Source organism: Chrysemys picta, chromosome 1 (genome assembly GCF_011386835.1).
Source record: "Chrysemys picta bellii isolate R12L10 chromosome 1, ASM1138683v2, whole genome shotgun sequence".
Classification (NCBI taxonomy): domain Eukaryota; kingdom Metazoa; phylum Chordata; order Testudines; family Emydidae; genus Chrysemys; species Chrysemys picta.
The window spans coordinates 214672959-214689174 of record NC_088791.1 but is presented as its reverse complement, the minus strand read 5'-3'; the positions used below and the strand labels follow the sequence as shown (position 1 = coordinate 214689174).

Genomic DNA, 16216 nt, shown 5'->3' with positions numbered 1-16216 from the left:
AAAAACACTTACAAGTAATTCTTACGGGCTCCAGTAAAAGAATGCATATCACTACAGCAGTGATAAACAATGGTGTAGATCAAAATAGAAAATTGATACCATATCTCTGATTCCAGGATATGTGCATTCTGTTCATTTACTTTCAATCCACCCTTCCCTTCTTTCCATCTAGTTGTTGTCTCTTCTTTCTGGAAAGTTAGATATTAAGTAATAGAACATGAGCATTGCTGAGATAACCTGGGACTTTACCAAGGTATATTTAATTAGCTGAATTTGTTAATTAACTATAGAGAGGAAAAGTTCGTAAAATAGTAGGAAATATGCATATCTGTATCTTATTCAGCTATGAATGTTTGTGGTCTGTTTAAAATTCAGTGCCTTGAGATTCCTGAGAAATAGAACAAAGTAAACATCTCCACTTGTGAATTTTGCAAGCAGTTGGAGATTGTGTAAAACTCCAAAGGATGACGTTTTCCAGAGAATGTTTTGCATTGCAGTGAGTGATAAGCAGTATATGGGAAATTGTTCTTTCTTGATCAGTCACGCTAATCTTGTCAATGTGGAAATGAAAGATGCGCCTGCTGCATTCTGGATCTTGACACTTCCTCTAATTTCACCTTAGACACTCTTGCTTTAGGGCTGCGGCGTGCATAAAGGGGAATTAGCTACACATGTATAGGATAAAGCAAGCTAGTAAACTACACTGATATTGCTTATTTAAAGCCAAAATACAAGCATGTACTTTTTTCCTGAGTTGAAGTGACTGAGAATCCTGTATAATTTCCTGTATAGAGCCATGCAAATATAATCTGTAACGACTTAAAATGTAAGGATATTAGTGGCTGACTTTGGTATCCTGTCATTGTAGCAAATGAGAAACTGCTGCCTGCATTAAACATATGTCACTGTTAGGAACATTCCGTTGGAAACCTGTTTTCTAACCAGAATAATTATCCTTATTTGAATAGAATAAATTACAAGCAGTCCAGGCAGATTTCATTGCATGTAGAACAGGTACAGTCACTGGTAGAAAACTCATGAATACCATTACCAGAACAGTCCCTCCACAGTGAGTAAATGACATAAACAAGACCAAGGAAATACAATGTATTGAATTGCTCCAACAATAAAATTTCATTTCCAAAAATAGAATATGCCTTAAACAATCTTCATTATGTACATTCCATATAAAACAAGCATGTGGGTTTCACATTTAATCATAATATTTAAAGATCTGTTTGATCATACTCAATTTCTGTGCAATATTAATACAGTGGAAAAATGTATAGGAGACAGTATTTTATATTACCTTCTAAGGGCCTGATTCTTTATTCTTTGTTCAGGTGAGTAGTTGCATCAAAATTGGTGGGACTATTTGCTTCAGTAAGGGTTGCAGGATTGGGTTTTAAGACCCACAATTCCAGAAAAGCACTTAAGTGTGCGCTTAATTTTAAGCATGTGCGTAAGAGCTTTCCTGAACAGACGTGCTTTCCTGAACCAGGTTCTATTTAAGGATCTTTTTACCTCACATTTCTGTCACCAAGTTTTGTACAATGTAAAAGCAATGCATAAATATGTGAACAACAGTGCATTTTACATTTTTAGGCAAAAGAAAATACTGCAGCTCTACAGCAAAGGAGGAATTTAGGATGAATTCATCTTCAAAGAGCATACGTAAAGATTTTCACCTTACTTTAACTCTTTATTTTACAGAATTTCAAACCCATCCATTAACCAATCATTAATATGTAAAAGTAAAGCATAGAATAGATGAACTTTTACTAATCCTGCAATCTGCGCTTTCATTAAAACACTTTATCCATGAAACTGTTATGTCAATATCATCTATTTTCAACAGCAAGAGAAAAAAATCAACTAGTAAGAAGATCTTTCCCCCGGAAAAATGGTTTATTTGATTTACTCAAACTATGAGTTACATTATTCTCTGCTCATAAAATAAACTTATTCCTGAATATGTACAGGTTCACCACTTTCTGTTTTGTGCTAGGTTATGTCACCAGTACTTTTTACATTATGCAAAATAGACAACAAGAAAGGGATATAAATGTACAAAGAGGACATTTTTAAGGAGTATCTTGTATTTAGGAAGTTCATAATCTTCGTACAAATATATAAAATATTTCAATAATCTGCACTCATTATATTTCATTCTGTTTCTCTTTTCAGATCTGCAAGATAAAAAAAAACAGACAATGCATCATTTGACATTGAGTTCATGGATATTTTTTGAGAAAACATGGAAGTTCACGTAAGTTCTTAATGAAAATATATTCTTAGCACCTGCAATTTGCCTTGCACACTGTGTAGTCATTCACACCTGTGCAGAGTGGAATACAAAGTGGGTGTAAAATACCATCATTTTGATGTGGTACCTTCCTCTACCCACAGTTCACATCTAATGAAACTGTGGATGTCCTCATGATTCTTCAAATTGTCTTATTCTTTAATGAATCTGTCTAAGGTCTTGGCCACTATGGCACCCTGTGGCAATGAGGTCCACAGGATAAATAATAAATATGCATTGCATAAACATAAAAAACACCACAGTATTTCCTTTCATCCGTTGAAAATGTATTGCCTTTCAATTTCACTGAATGTCCCCTGGTTGTTTAACTATGAGGAAGTACATGGGAGCACCTAATTTTCCTTCTCTATACAACTCATTAGTTTGTACACAATTATCATATCCCTCTTATTCATTGCCTCTCTAGACAGTCCCAGCCTTTTCAAGTCTCTCTTCATATGGAAGTTTCTCTTCGCCTCTATTTCTGCTGTCTCTCTTTTGAATGACAGCGCTGAATACGTTACTGTAGGTGAGAGCATATGATACAATATTTTCTGCCCTATTTTTGTACATCCTAACAGTTGGATGTTGTGGCTGCTGCTGGCACCCAGGTTTTTTTGCCTAAATAGTTAGTTAATGTCTAACCTTGCATAGGGTCTAATCCTGTTCTCTTTGAAGTTAAGGGAAGTGTTACCATTGATTTCAATCGTACAGATCAGGTCAATAATGAGGAAATACCAGATTTGAAATGCAGGAAATTTGCTCTCTTGGGATATTTGTTTAATCAGTAAAATTTTAAGTATTTTCCGGATACCTGTATTTGGTGTAAACTCTATTGCACTCAATAAACTTTTACTAAACTTCTCAGAAAATTAAACAGTCATAGCACCAAGAAAAATTACCACGGTTTATAGCTCACAATATTTTGCATAAATACTGATTTTGTTGCACTTCCTAAGATGTGGGGGCCTTATCAATCGGAACAAAAATGGAAGAGAGACTGGGACTGATCAGTTTACAGCAGAGACAAATAAGAGAGGACCTAGAAGTGCTATACCAAATAATCCCGCATGACTAATCCTGATGGCTTGGACATGTTACATACTTTTTGGAAAAGAAGTCAAATTAATTAAGAAAATGAATTCTTTGTCTAAAAGAATGAGGTAAAAAAATGTTCACAGAATGTTTCAAACACTGTTTATCCCTGATAGTCATCAAAGCAGCCTGATCACATCTCAGTTTGGCTTTGTATGTTTATCAGCTGCCTGTCCCTTAATTTCAGCCTGAATTTCCTTCAAGGCATCTCACAGACAAATGGCTTTCGTTGGACATCTTTTCAAATTCTGGTCTCACTTTCACCAGTGTTAATGTGAAGGAACTCAACTGAAGTTGGTAGAATTACACCAGATTTACACCGGACTGTGCCCAGAATTTGGCCGCTCAAGTATTACATAGCCTCAGAAAGACACTGTTGGTTTGAGAGCTCTGACTACTCAAATCCCTTGCACCTGCAAGTTGTTATATTTGTAAAATGACAAAAATAACTTCAAAGTTTTAAAAGTCTGCTTGATGGATTCCCAGCACACAAACACACATGCCTTCCAACCTGGGTAATTACATTCTGCCCACATATAGTCTCCCTCCAGTTTCAGTTCCCTGCTGTGTGACTGTTGCTGAATGCGAAGAGGTGTGGCTGCTTTTCAGCCAGAGGTGAATGGAAATACTGTACTTCTGGTGACATTCACTCAAACCCTACCCTCAGATATGCATGCAGGGCTCTTACTGACATCGGTGCAAGCCAGGCTGTGTACACTTAATAGCATAATTTGGCCCTTAATTTGTAAATTATTTTGTGATCCTTCAAGCTGAAAGATGCCAGTGTAAGATATTGTTTTATATAAATAATGAGCAGCTGCTTTAACTAGGGTTCCTTTGTTTAATGGGCTTGAGTCAGATTTTTAACCTCACTATAGCACAATAAACATCTTAGTCAGTAATATTGTATTTCCAGAAAGGGGTATCTCCATTGACAGCACAACTACAAAGGAGCCATTATGATGTCAATGCAAGTCAGAAAGCTCCCCTGTTTTCCATCTCCCAATTCTAATCTTCCCTTAACTCCCTCTTACACCAGTTTGAGCCTCACTTATTTCCTCAGTTCTACTCTCTTACATAAGAATGGCCATCTTGGATCAGACAATTGGTCCATCTAGCTCTGTTTTCCGACAGTGGCCAGGCAGTGCCAGATGCTTCAGAGGGAATGAACAGAATAGGGCAATTTATTGAGTGATCCTTGCTCTGTTGTCCAGTCCCAGCTTCTGGCAATCAGAAGTTTAGGGACACCCAGAGCATGGGATTGTGTCCCTGGCCATCTTGGCTAATAGCCACCGATGGATCTATCCTCCATGATCTTCTCATTCTTCTTTGATCTCAGTTATGCTTTTTGGCCTTCACAACATCCCCTGGCAATGAGTTCCACAGGTTGACTGCACATTGTGTGAGGAAGTACTCCCTTTTGTTTTAAACCTGCTGCCTATTAATTTCATTGGGTGACCCCTGCTGCTTATGGAATGTGAAGGGGAAATAATACTTCCTTATTCACTTTCTCCATACCATTTATGATTTTATAGACCTCCATCATCTTCCCCCCCCCCCCTCCAGTCGTCTCTTTTCTAAGATGAACAGTTCCCAGTTTTTTTAATCTCTCCTCATGTGGAAGCTGTTCCATACCCCTAATCATTTCTGTTGCCCTTCTCTGTACTTTTTCCAGTTCTAATAATCTTTTTTGAGATGGAGTGACCAGAACTGCACGTAGTTCTCAAAGTGTGGGCATACCATGGATTTATATAGTGGCATGAAGATATTTTCTGCCTTCTTGTCTATCCATTTCCTATTGGTTCCTAACAGTCTGTTAGCCTTTTTGATTGCCGCTGCACATTGTGGATAGTTCTCTAAAAACATCTGCTCCATGACTCCAAGGTCTTTTTCTTGAGTAGTAGCAGCTAATTTAGACCCAATCATCAGGTATGTATATCAGTTTATATTCCTCCAAATATCTACTATTCTGTGTGTGTAAGCTGAGCTCTGTTGATATTGATGGGAGTTTGTAAAGTAAAACTACATGCTGCTATATACAGTATTAATATGCTACTGATATCCAAGTGGTTTAACTGCTTGGGTCACCTCAGTCACTTGCTCAGTTCCACCATCCACTCCTAGGACCTTCCCCTTACTATAACTGTCCCTTGCTTATAAATCCAGTCCTTTGACTCTCAACTCCTATTGAAATCTATAGCATATGCCAGACAAAGTTATTCATATTATTTTTTGTACTGCTTTATGGCCCCAGTTGAGACTGGGGCCTTATTGTGTTAGATACTTTATAAGCAGACAGTGAGAGAGAGTCTCTGCCCTGAAGTGCTTATTAGTCTAAATAGACAAGACAAATAAAAAATTGGGAGGGGAAACAGAGGCACAAATAGGTGAAGTGACTGGTCCAATACTACAAAACCAGTCAGTGGCAGAGTCAGGACTCCTGACTCCCAATCCAGTGCTCCATCCACTAGACCACACTGGTTCCCCTACTGCATCATGCCAGCAATCTATATGTTTTGCGGGAGTTTTTCTTCTTCTTTTTTTTTTTTACTGAACATTTTAAATTCTTTGAGCTGTATTCCCCAGTCCACCAAGTTCACTTTGCACCACTTATGAAATACAAAGTGAGCCTAACTCAGCCAGAGCCTCCCAGTCGAGGATTGCCCCTGTGTAGGTGGAGTACGGAATCAAGCTCTTCATGTTTTAATTTGTTTTAATTTAGCGAATTGCTGTAATAGTTATGAGCAATGGTTCACAAATTAACAAACACTAATAATATTACTGTCACAGTTCAGGGCAACTGTGGTCCAGCAAGGGCTCCCACTCTAGGCTCACCGCTCCCTCAGCCATCACCTCTCCTGGGTAGTGACATGCATCTCTCCCTCCTGACCAGGGTTTTTGCAAGTTGCACAGTACCCTGCCTACACTGTGAGTTCCTCGCAAGCCAGACTGCCTGAGCTTTGCTTTCTCTCTGGAACAGGTTAATTGCCCATAGTTATAAGTTACCACACAGCGCTTTTTAAGCAAGTACGTTTATTCTTAAGGTGAGAGCATTACAGAGGACCTACACAAATGCTAATAAGCTTATCAGAGCTCACCCCAGCTCCCACAAAGCCTCTGGCCTGTGTCAGCCCTTCCAACCTACCGCTGCCTTGGACAATAGGTCCTTCAGTTTGCTGGATCAGAAAGAAGGCTCGGAGTCCATTTAAACTCAGGCTGTTTATCCAAACGTCCTGTCTTTCTCTGTTGGTCTCTGGAGAATCCAGTCTGAAGCAGTGTATATAAGTCTCTCCAGGTGGTGGTAGCTCTCTGGAGACATTACAACCTGAGTGAATTTGTCTAATCACCCAGCACTGCTCTTAGTTCCTAGAGGGCTGTGGTCACCTTCCCCCATGGAATTACAAACAATCCCTGGCCCACATAAATTTAATATAGTAAGATCCCCCAAAGATATTACGTGAAATTGTCATATTTGTTACAATTACCTTATTCTCCAATGCTCTCCCAGCTCTCTAGAATTGCTACTAATTGCCAAATGAGTTTCCTTGCTCACCGACCCCTCTTTTAGCTCCCTGCGGGTTCCAATCTGCTCTGAACTCTCTCTATGCTGCTCCAATTTGCTGTCTCTCAGCAAATGCAGTCTATTTTTAGAATACAAACTCCTACGGAGATCAATGGGAATGTTTGAACTCAAAACTAGGATACTAGATGATACATTAATAATTTTCATACTTATGCTCCTCTGGTTATTTTTCAGCTGCTGTAGCCTTTCTACCAGTATTTCTTGTGCCACGCAAATCATCTCCCATCTTTCGTCACGCTACTCTGATCATTTTAAATAAATCAATGGGATATAAACACATGTGTAAAGTTAAGTGCATGCTTAAGCACTGTCCTGATTAGGGATGGTCTTAAGCATGTGCTTAAATGCTTTCCTGAATCATGGACTTCATGTCCCTTCCTATCCCCAAGACCCTCTACTTTTTCATTCTAAAATTCACAAGATTCTTGGTAGCCCAGTCCTGCTCCCAGTGATGTCAATAAGGCTTTTGCCATTGATTTCAATGGGAACAAGAGTGAGAACTGTCGTTTGCTAATCTTGTAACAAATTCAATGACGGGCGTTTGAAAATAGGAAGTGATCTAATCTGGGTAAGACCAAACATTGATGCAAACTTACAAAATACACTGGAATAACATTACTGACCTGCAAATACTCAGGAGATTTTTTTTCCCAAACATAAATCTCTCCTCTATCTCTCCCCCCCCCCCCCAAATACCAGACTATTGACTAACTGGCAGTGGATTAAAAATTACATTCTCAAATGCTGCAGCAATGATTCCAAACTGTCAATATATTCTGCTATTTTACTAAACTATAAGTGACTAAAATATGTGAGAGAAGGATTTTTTTAAAAAGGGAAATAAATCTGTGTTTGGGCTGAAATCTTGTGTGTTGCATTTCAGGATGTTGTGGGATGAAATGGCCAAGTTTAATGCTAAAAACATGGAGTGATCCTTTCTAATGGTTAGATGGGAGGGACACTATAATATAGAGGTATGTATGTGTGACTCACTTATATAGTTAAAGACTGTATCCTAATGCATATGTGCTAGGGGGTTGAATTAAAGTTGCATGATCAATCTCTATCCATGCCCCTCCTAGCCTTTGAGTGCTTGACTCTGCCACTTTAATGATGCAACTTTTACATGTGACATTATCTTTGCAAAAAACAGGTGCATATTATTAGCACCAAATATGTACCTAATAGAAAACAAGCAATTGTTCTGCGAGCCCAAAGATGCAGTAAATGCCTCCCACTCAACAAGCTTCCAAACTGGAGACCACATGATGTTTACTTCTCACCAGGACCCATTTATAGATATGTTACTCACCACTGCCACAGTTACACATGCAGAGATAAAAAGAGAAGAAAAAGTACTGCATCTCTTTATACAGTTTGGAATAAAGATTAACCCTTCCCTTTAGCATTATAGTTTGACCAGGTGCCCATATCACAAACCTCTTATACACTATAATCAACAGAAAACATCCAGCATATTTCCCATGTGCTATATGCTGACAACATGCAAATTCAGCAAACTATTAAAGAGAAATCATTGCAGTTATTGGAAAACATCAGTAAATGGGCAGGGACAAGGGTGAGAATTTTAAAAGAGGGAGAAAGGAGCAAATTACAATGGAAAAGGTTTCCTTTAGAGATGTCAGAAGCCACAGAAAAGACTTTTATCCTCAGAGCTTTTAAATGATAGCTGGGCACTCAAAACAAATAAGCATCCTGGGAATGAAAGATATTAAATTCAGTAAAGTAAGAAGGGGACAGAGTTCATGAACTTTCATAAGTCTGAAGCAGAATTGGGATGATATTCCAAACACACAGAACTAAAGAAGGAAAACATGCAAAAAATAAATTCAGGGCCATATCCTTAGTTGGCAGCTTACTTTAGGGAATTGGTACAGTGAAAGGAAAATTTGGATACCCTAATTTTGCCATTTAGCAGGCAAGAGACTTGAAGTTTTAATGGCTCTGTCTTAATTAGTTGGTTTAATTAGTTGCCTTATCATGTTGCCCTTACTTCCTTTCAACTGGCACCATCTGTTGAGATCACCTTCTCCTTTGCATCCGATTTAATATTTATATTATATGTGGGATATCTGGACTGGTAGTCAGCAAAGGTGGAAGAGACAGTAGGAAGTCAAATGTGTTCCAGTTATACATATTAGCACTGAGAACAGGATTAGAGGGAGAAGTTCTAATATCCATGCTTATGTTGGGTGAGGGTTGAGTTAGCAAAGGGAGACTGGCCCTCTTACTTTCCATTAACTAAAGTTAATTGACAAAAAATGTAAAAATGAAAGATTTTTTTAAAACTATTTTTCACTTCGCCCAGTTGGGGGGAAAAGGGAGGTGGTGGGGATGACTGCTAAAAGTAAATAAGAGCAGTGACATTTTTCTCCACAAGGTTTAAAAAAAAGTCAAAAAAATTAATTTTGAAATTTCATCGAAAAACAAACTATGTAGACAAAAATGACATTTTTCCACACAAAAAAATATTTCTTGAAACCATGTTTGTTGACAATAACCTTTTGACCATCTTTATTATTAAACAGCTTTAACATCTCTATCCTTGCTTTCCTTCCTGTTATTGTTCAAGTTGAATTGCATCTCCGTGTAGTGATGATAACAGTGGGAATTAAGGTAAATTTTGACTTTTTTGCAATATTGTAGCTTAGTAGGAAGTGCACAAGGAAGCGCCGATAGAGTTTGTGTAGCAGAATATCTAGTGAACAGAAATAGACCTTCAGACTGCTGGGCAAAGTGTGACATAAAACCATTCCACCTGATGCACTGCTCCTGTTATTTCTTGCTGGGATACCATTGTCGTCATTTCTGCTGCCACATTTCTTGCCGGGCTGCTGTTTGCCCCAATGCTGAATTAACAATTGCTCCTGCAGAAGAGTGACAATTTAGCATGGTGGCCGCTGAGGGCTGTTTCAGACCAATATGTGAAGGGTAAATTTAAAGGCAATTGTCAACTGTGGCATTGTGTTGACCTATGGCCAGCATGAGAGTTTAAGAGGTAATAAATAAAGAACAGATAAGGGTATGTGTTTGCATCTGTTTGGAAGACTTTTGGTCAAAATGCAGTATTATTAGTCTCTGAGTGGTTGCTAGGCTACCCTCCTTTATATTTGGAGACTGCAGGGGCACACCAATTGATTTGTGCAAGCAATTTATGTGGACATTAATCAGCATGAACAAGGAAATAAATGAACACATTAGAGGTGAGAATTTTTTATTCTGGGTGGATGTATTTATCTTAATTCGGTTTTTAAATCAGTTGAAATAATACAACAGCAATTCTTTTTTCAGATTAAAAATCTTTTAACTTTCAGAATTGAAATGGCCAGGTTTTATGTAAGCCCTGATAATGATTCAGTAGAAGTCAATTACTTCTCCAAGGATCTTAAACAATTAAATGTACTTCTTACTCAGATAAATCAGCACACGTGATTGGCTGTCATCAAATCAGTCATGTGACAATGGTAAAGAATTATAGTTTTGAAGAAACCATCCCTATGCCCTCAGAGTCTCTCTTTCACAGCAAATGCTTTGCTGTAAAAACAATCTTTATCAAGAATCAATATTCAACAACAGATTGTCCAGATGAGCCATCAGCTTCACTCTTCTTCCAGCTGGGTTCGCTTTCTGCTCTTCAGGAGAATTTCATCCAGCTGGCTCAGTTTGTTTATCACATCCCAAGGGCACTGAAGGCTTAGAACTCTTCTCAGCCGGGTTTGGAACGAGCAGAACATGTCATCTGGTTCTTCTGTGTTCAATACCTCGATCACTCTTAATTATGGAGGCTATTGGGGTATAGCTATAGTCAATGACAACAGCTGATGTTGCTACCCATATTTTACCTCGTCCATTTTTATCAGTATTAGATCTCCTAGTTTAAGTTCGGATAAACTGGATTCTGATGATTAAAAAAGAAAAACTGAGTCCTCTTAGATTTGGCATATCTCCACTCTGTATCTTTTGAGCGAGAATTTTAAGGACCAGGGGACTTTTTTAACTTTGAAGGTTGACAACATTGCAACATTTTTGAGGCCTTGCTGTTTCCCTCATTTATACTTTTCAGTACATTGTCCTGAAAGGACTGTCCAACTATAATATGAATGTCACAGATAATCATACAAGCTATGGAGAATTCTTCTCATTACATGTAAGTCATAGGCCGAACATAGGATTCCTGAGGTAGACATGTTCTATAAGTTTGGATACGATTTATAGTTGTACTCTTGCTAGTGGCCATTTGAATCAGTTCTGGTTTTTGTGGTGACACTGGCAACCCATTTCCAAACTACACACACGTGTGCTTCAGTAACAGCAGAGCCAGTTGAAAAGTTTCAAATTTCAAAATTTTCCAATAAAAAAAGACTATTTTCACAAAAATAGTAATGAAAAAGGGCTTCATTTTTTGATCATCTCTCATCCTGAGTTTCTGGGGTTTGTAGTACATCCCAAGCCTAAAGCTATCACGACCATGCAAATGTCTTGTTAACTTCTTTGCAAGCCCATACATCCACCAAACATTCTTTCTCTGTTTGGGCATAGCTGGGCTTGAGTCTGAAAACTGTCTGGAATTATAGGCTACAAACTTCCAGGTATCTCCTTGTAAATGAAGTAGCACTCTCCAGGACCCCAGCTTTTGGCATCTGTTGAAATAGCTACAGACGTAGATACATCAAAATATGCCAGTACTGGGGGTGGGAGCAACAGATTATTTATAGCCTCAAAAGTACATTCTGTGCTTTATTTCACATCCACAGAGAGTCTGTTTAAGCAGTTCATAAAGAACTTGGACTTTTGAGGCCAGACTAGGTATAATTTTCTCCAGACTAGTAATCATATAGAGGAACTACATCAGTTCTGGGATATTTTTAGATAGCAGCACTTTAACTACAGCTCTGACTCTTCCTGGAGCTGCCCTCAACTCCCTCTTCACCAATTACATGCCCTAAGACCTGTAGTTCAGTTTGCTGTAGAATGCTTTTCTCTATTCAATTCTTGCACACCACCCTCAATTGCTTTCACAACTTATTTCAGTTTATCATTATGTTTTCCCTCTGAATTCCCATCAACAAAACATCATCTGTGTAAACAGGCCTTGTAGAATCCCATTTAATTTTCTTTGGAGGGTTTCTAGGGAAATTTGTGATGTCGAACAAGAAGCAAGGAAAACAATATCTTCCAAATACACAATGAAAGTTGTCATCATCACACTGTCAAGATGGAGTGATGCCTGCCAAGATCCACTAGTTGCATCTACTGAGGAGAATACTGCTGCACAAGTTAACCCAGAGAGTATAGCTGTACTGCTAGGAAGCATATATCTTTCTCTCCTTATTGCTTCACTCTTTAGGCTGATACAGATACGCATGTATAATAAGCACCACAAGGGGGGAAAATCTCTCAGTTCAGTGAGGCACTTTTAAATTATCAGCCATCCTATCTTGCCTTTGCTTTGGGAGACAGTAGGATGGGCACTCCATAAGAATAGCCCTACTGGGTCAGACCAAAGGTCCATCTAGCCCAATATCCTGTCTTCCAACAGTGGCCAGTGCCAGGTGCCCCAGAGGGAATGACTAGAACAAGTGATTCATCCCCTGTCAAGTGATCCATCCCCTGTTGCTCATTCCCAGCTTCTGGCAAAGAGAGGCTAGGGGCACAATTCCTGCCCATCCTGGTGAATAGCCATTGATGGACCTGTCCTCCATGAATTTATCTAGTTCTTTTTTGAACCCTATTATGGTCTTGGCCTTCACAACATCCTCTGGCAAGGAGTTCCACAGGTTGACTATGTGTTGTGTGAAGAAATACTTCCTTTTATTTGTTTTAAATCTGCTGCCTATTAATTTCATTTGGTGACCCCTGGTTCTTGTGTTATGAAAAGTAGTAAACAACACTTCCTTATCTACTTTCTCTACAGCAGTCATGATTTTGTAGACCTGAATCATATCTCCCCTTAGCTGTCTCTTTTCCAAGCTGAAAAGTCCCAGTCTTATTAATCTCTCCAGCCTGTTCTGAATGCTTAGAACAGAGCCCCTTTTACAGGATCTAACAGGTGATCTTTCCAGTCACACTAGTGGACACAAATAGTTTATTAATAAAGTTACATGAAAATTTAAATGCTTAAAAGTAGTAAAGAATTCACAAGACATTGTAGTTGATTAAGAAATTGTCAAGGACAGAATAGCTCTAGCTCTTCGTTACCCATAATTAGTGTCATAGACAACTTGTACAAGGTAGGTTGCAAAGCTTACTACAAAGCTTCCTCCTCAGCAGGGCCACCCAGAGGATTCAGGGGGCGTGGGGCAAAGTGGGGGAGCTGCGGCGCTTGTACTCACCCGGCGGTGGTCCGGGTCTTCGGCGGCATTTCAGCGGCGGGGGGCCCTTCAGTTGCTCCACGTCTTCGGCAGCACTGAACGGCCCCCCGCCGCCAAAATGCCGCCAAAGACCCAGACCGCCCCTGGGCCAGGGCTCACGGGGCCCCTGTGGGCCTGGGGCAAATTGCCCCACTGCCCCCGCCCCTCTGGGCGGCCCTGCTCCTCAAAGAAATATTCCGCAGATGTCTGTGTTCACTATAAGAGCCTTTAACACTCTGCCAGGTGTGGCTAAGGTTCGCTTAAATAAGGTATGTTGCATGCAGCACCACCTCGTGGCTGAACCGTATAATACAATTTAGCATTTCATTACAGTTAGACGATCTGAGATAAATCCTATCTAGGCAATAGAAACTCAGGAATCATTTTGCAGCAGCAGTAAGGAAGTAAAGGCATAGGGTGAAGCATTAATTGCCTCCTGAGATGTGCGGAGCATTATCAACTGCCATTAACTTCAGTAAGAATCGGAAGTGATTGTTACATTTTAGGATCAGACCTTTAGTGAAAATCAACCATTGGAAAGGAGCCAGCAGCTGGGTTTTGGGGCACCATTGGAACAGAGCGATATTGTCAGCACCCAGTGTTAAAATAAAAGAAATTCAATGCCCTGGTTTTTATTTTTAAAAAGCAAAGACTCACACACAGTGTCCCAGGTTGGACACAATTAAAACTATAACTGATCATTAGTACAGTACAAAATAGACAACTGTGAAAATCAAATGCTAAAAAGCCAAAGAAAGCATTGTTTTTTTAAAAGGGTGAAGGAGAATCTTCTACGGGGGCTGACAGTGATTAAGACCCTGGCTCTGTGACTCAGTGCTTCCATGTGGGCTCCACTCACCCACAGCCAGTTGCAAGACTGGGGTCTAAACTAGGAAATACTGCTGAAAAAGAAGTATTTTCAATATATTTTTATACGTCGGGAGTGATGGGTTGAAGGTGAATGTCCAAGTTCCATGCCACAGGGCTCATCCCAGAGCTTGGTTGCCCACCAGCTGAAGGCATGATGGAAAACAGCTAAAGGGAAGGTTCTGTCAGAGCATAGGCACCTACCAGGATGAGGATCAAGAAGAGGCATGGTCACTGAAGGTACAATATGTGAACTGTGTTACACTCAGCCTCATTATTGTAGGGTCAAACCTAAAGTCCTTGAGTAGGATTTTTCAAAAGCGACTAGTTCCCCAATGTTTGTGTGTCCCTTCTGAGACATTCAATTTTCAGAAAGTGCTGAGCATCTGTTCTCTGAAAATCAGGCCCCTTTAAAAGTGTCTCAAGTTGGGTATCCAGTAACTGAGGCACCCAAAATCACTAGATACTTTTGGAAACCTTATTCCCTACTCTCACACAAGTCCCATTGACTGAGTAAGGACTTCAAGCTTTGGACTTGTTTTGCATACAGGACCAAGATTTGCATAGAAGAACAAGCTATGGCTTGGTCAGGTATAATGTGCTAAAAACAGCCAGTGATCCTGTACTCAGGAACAAATAAATACCAGTGTGTTGATTGTATATAAAAAAAATTATAACCCTGTAAATGTCATCGCCTTTAGCTGTTATGATTACAAAACAACAGGGTGAGGAAAAAAGAGAAACGTTTTAACAATCTTGAGGGACTAAGAGCTCTATGCCAACTTCATTCAGTCATGGTCTTGATGCCGCCTAATGATTAATGGCATTTCCAGCACAACAGGAAACACAAATTATCACATTTATTTTTTTTAAAGAATCAGGGGTGAAGGTCTAGTCAGAAAATAAAAGGATTAGATAAGAGTTAATGCAAATAATACTTTGCACCTCTATAGGGTCTTCCATCAGAAGATATCAAAGTACTTTAAATATACTAGTGAAATACTCTTTTAACATTACTTTGAGGTAGGTAATATATTTACCCCTATGTTACAGATAAGGAAAGTGAGACATGGAGAAGATAAATGTCATGCCCAGGATTCAGGCAAAGCCAGGAATAGTACTAGGTTTGATCAAAAAATTTTCATCTCAACATAAAATTGGAATTTTGACAAAACTAAACATTTTCCTGGCAAGAGTCTGCTGCCCTTAAAAAAATGATATTTTTGTCAGAAAAATGAAAACTCCAAAATGTCTGGGGTTTCAGCCAAAAACTGATCATTTTAGACTGTGTGATCTTCTTTCATTGGCCAAAAGTAAACATTTTCTGCTGAAATTTTGAAAAAATGTGGTGGGTTTTTTTCCATTTTTGTTGAAATTTTCACCATTTTCCAAATCAAACCCAAATTCGTCTTTGAGTCTTGACGGAAGGACTGATTCTGCAAAGACTTGGCACATGAGTAACTTTATGCATGCAAATAGTTTCACTGAAATCAATGGAATTACTCACATATATCAAATTATTCAGGTGAGTAAGTCTTTGCAGGACAGAGCTCTCAACCACAAGCTCAGACTGTCTCTGCCATAAAACTAATAATTGGATTTAGTAAACTATGAATAAAACTTTTATTTTTAAAGTAAGCCATGTTAATAAGCCAAGGAAAATCTGAAACATGAGGCTTATTTTAGATTTCAACCATGTTCACATTTCATTTGGTTCTGGCATGTGGCTCTCCAATGAAACAGGAATCCATTCTTTTAAATTATGCACAAAACTTTCTTGTAAATCTGAATGAACCATGTTAGAAGCAAAACACCACTGGAATGATTCTCTAATTTCACATGGATGTCTAGTGTTATTGTCATACTGCCAGTCACATGATGTCCCAATCAACTGCCATGTTCTCCAGGGCGAAGTTACAAGGAAGACAGTGCTGCCTCTGTTTAAGATTGGCTCATGTTCTCAAGGTTATCGTCATAACGACGTGGGCTAGAAAC

General features: G+C 39.1%; 1 protein-coding gene and 1 long non-coding RNA gene across 9 annotated transcripts in view; one reads left to right on the top strand and one right to left on the bottom strand.

Moving 5' to 3' along the window:
- Window positions 1-1092: 1092 nt before the first annotated feature.
- Window positions 1093-16216, bottom strand: part of SMPX (small muscle protein X-linked) — a 66866-nt gene continuing 51742 nt past the window's right edge. For 4 of the 8 annotated variants that reach the window (XM_042859082.2, XM_065579647.1, XM_042859081.2 and 1 more), the window contains exon 5: window positions 1093-2189. The gene's annotated coding sequence lies outside the window, so the exon portion shown is untranslated. Of the gene's footprint in view, window positions 2190-5101; window positions 9872-10201; window positions 10790-11042; window positions 16209-16216 lie in introns of those variants that run through there. The other 4 variants (XR_010596289.1, XM_005281528.4, XM_065579628.1 and 1 more) reach the window with 3 other exon arrangements.
- On the top strand, window positions 2189-8120 carry LOC122174561 (uncharacterized). The gene is made up of 2 exons (XR_006176590.2): window positions 2189-2269; window positions 7867-8120. It is a non-coding gene; the product is annotated as an uncharacterized LOC122174561 (long non-coding RNA).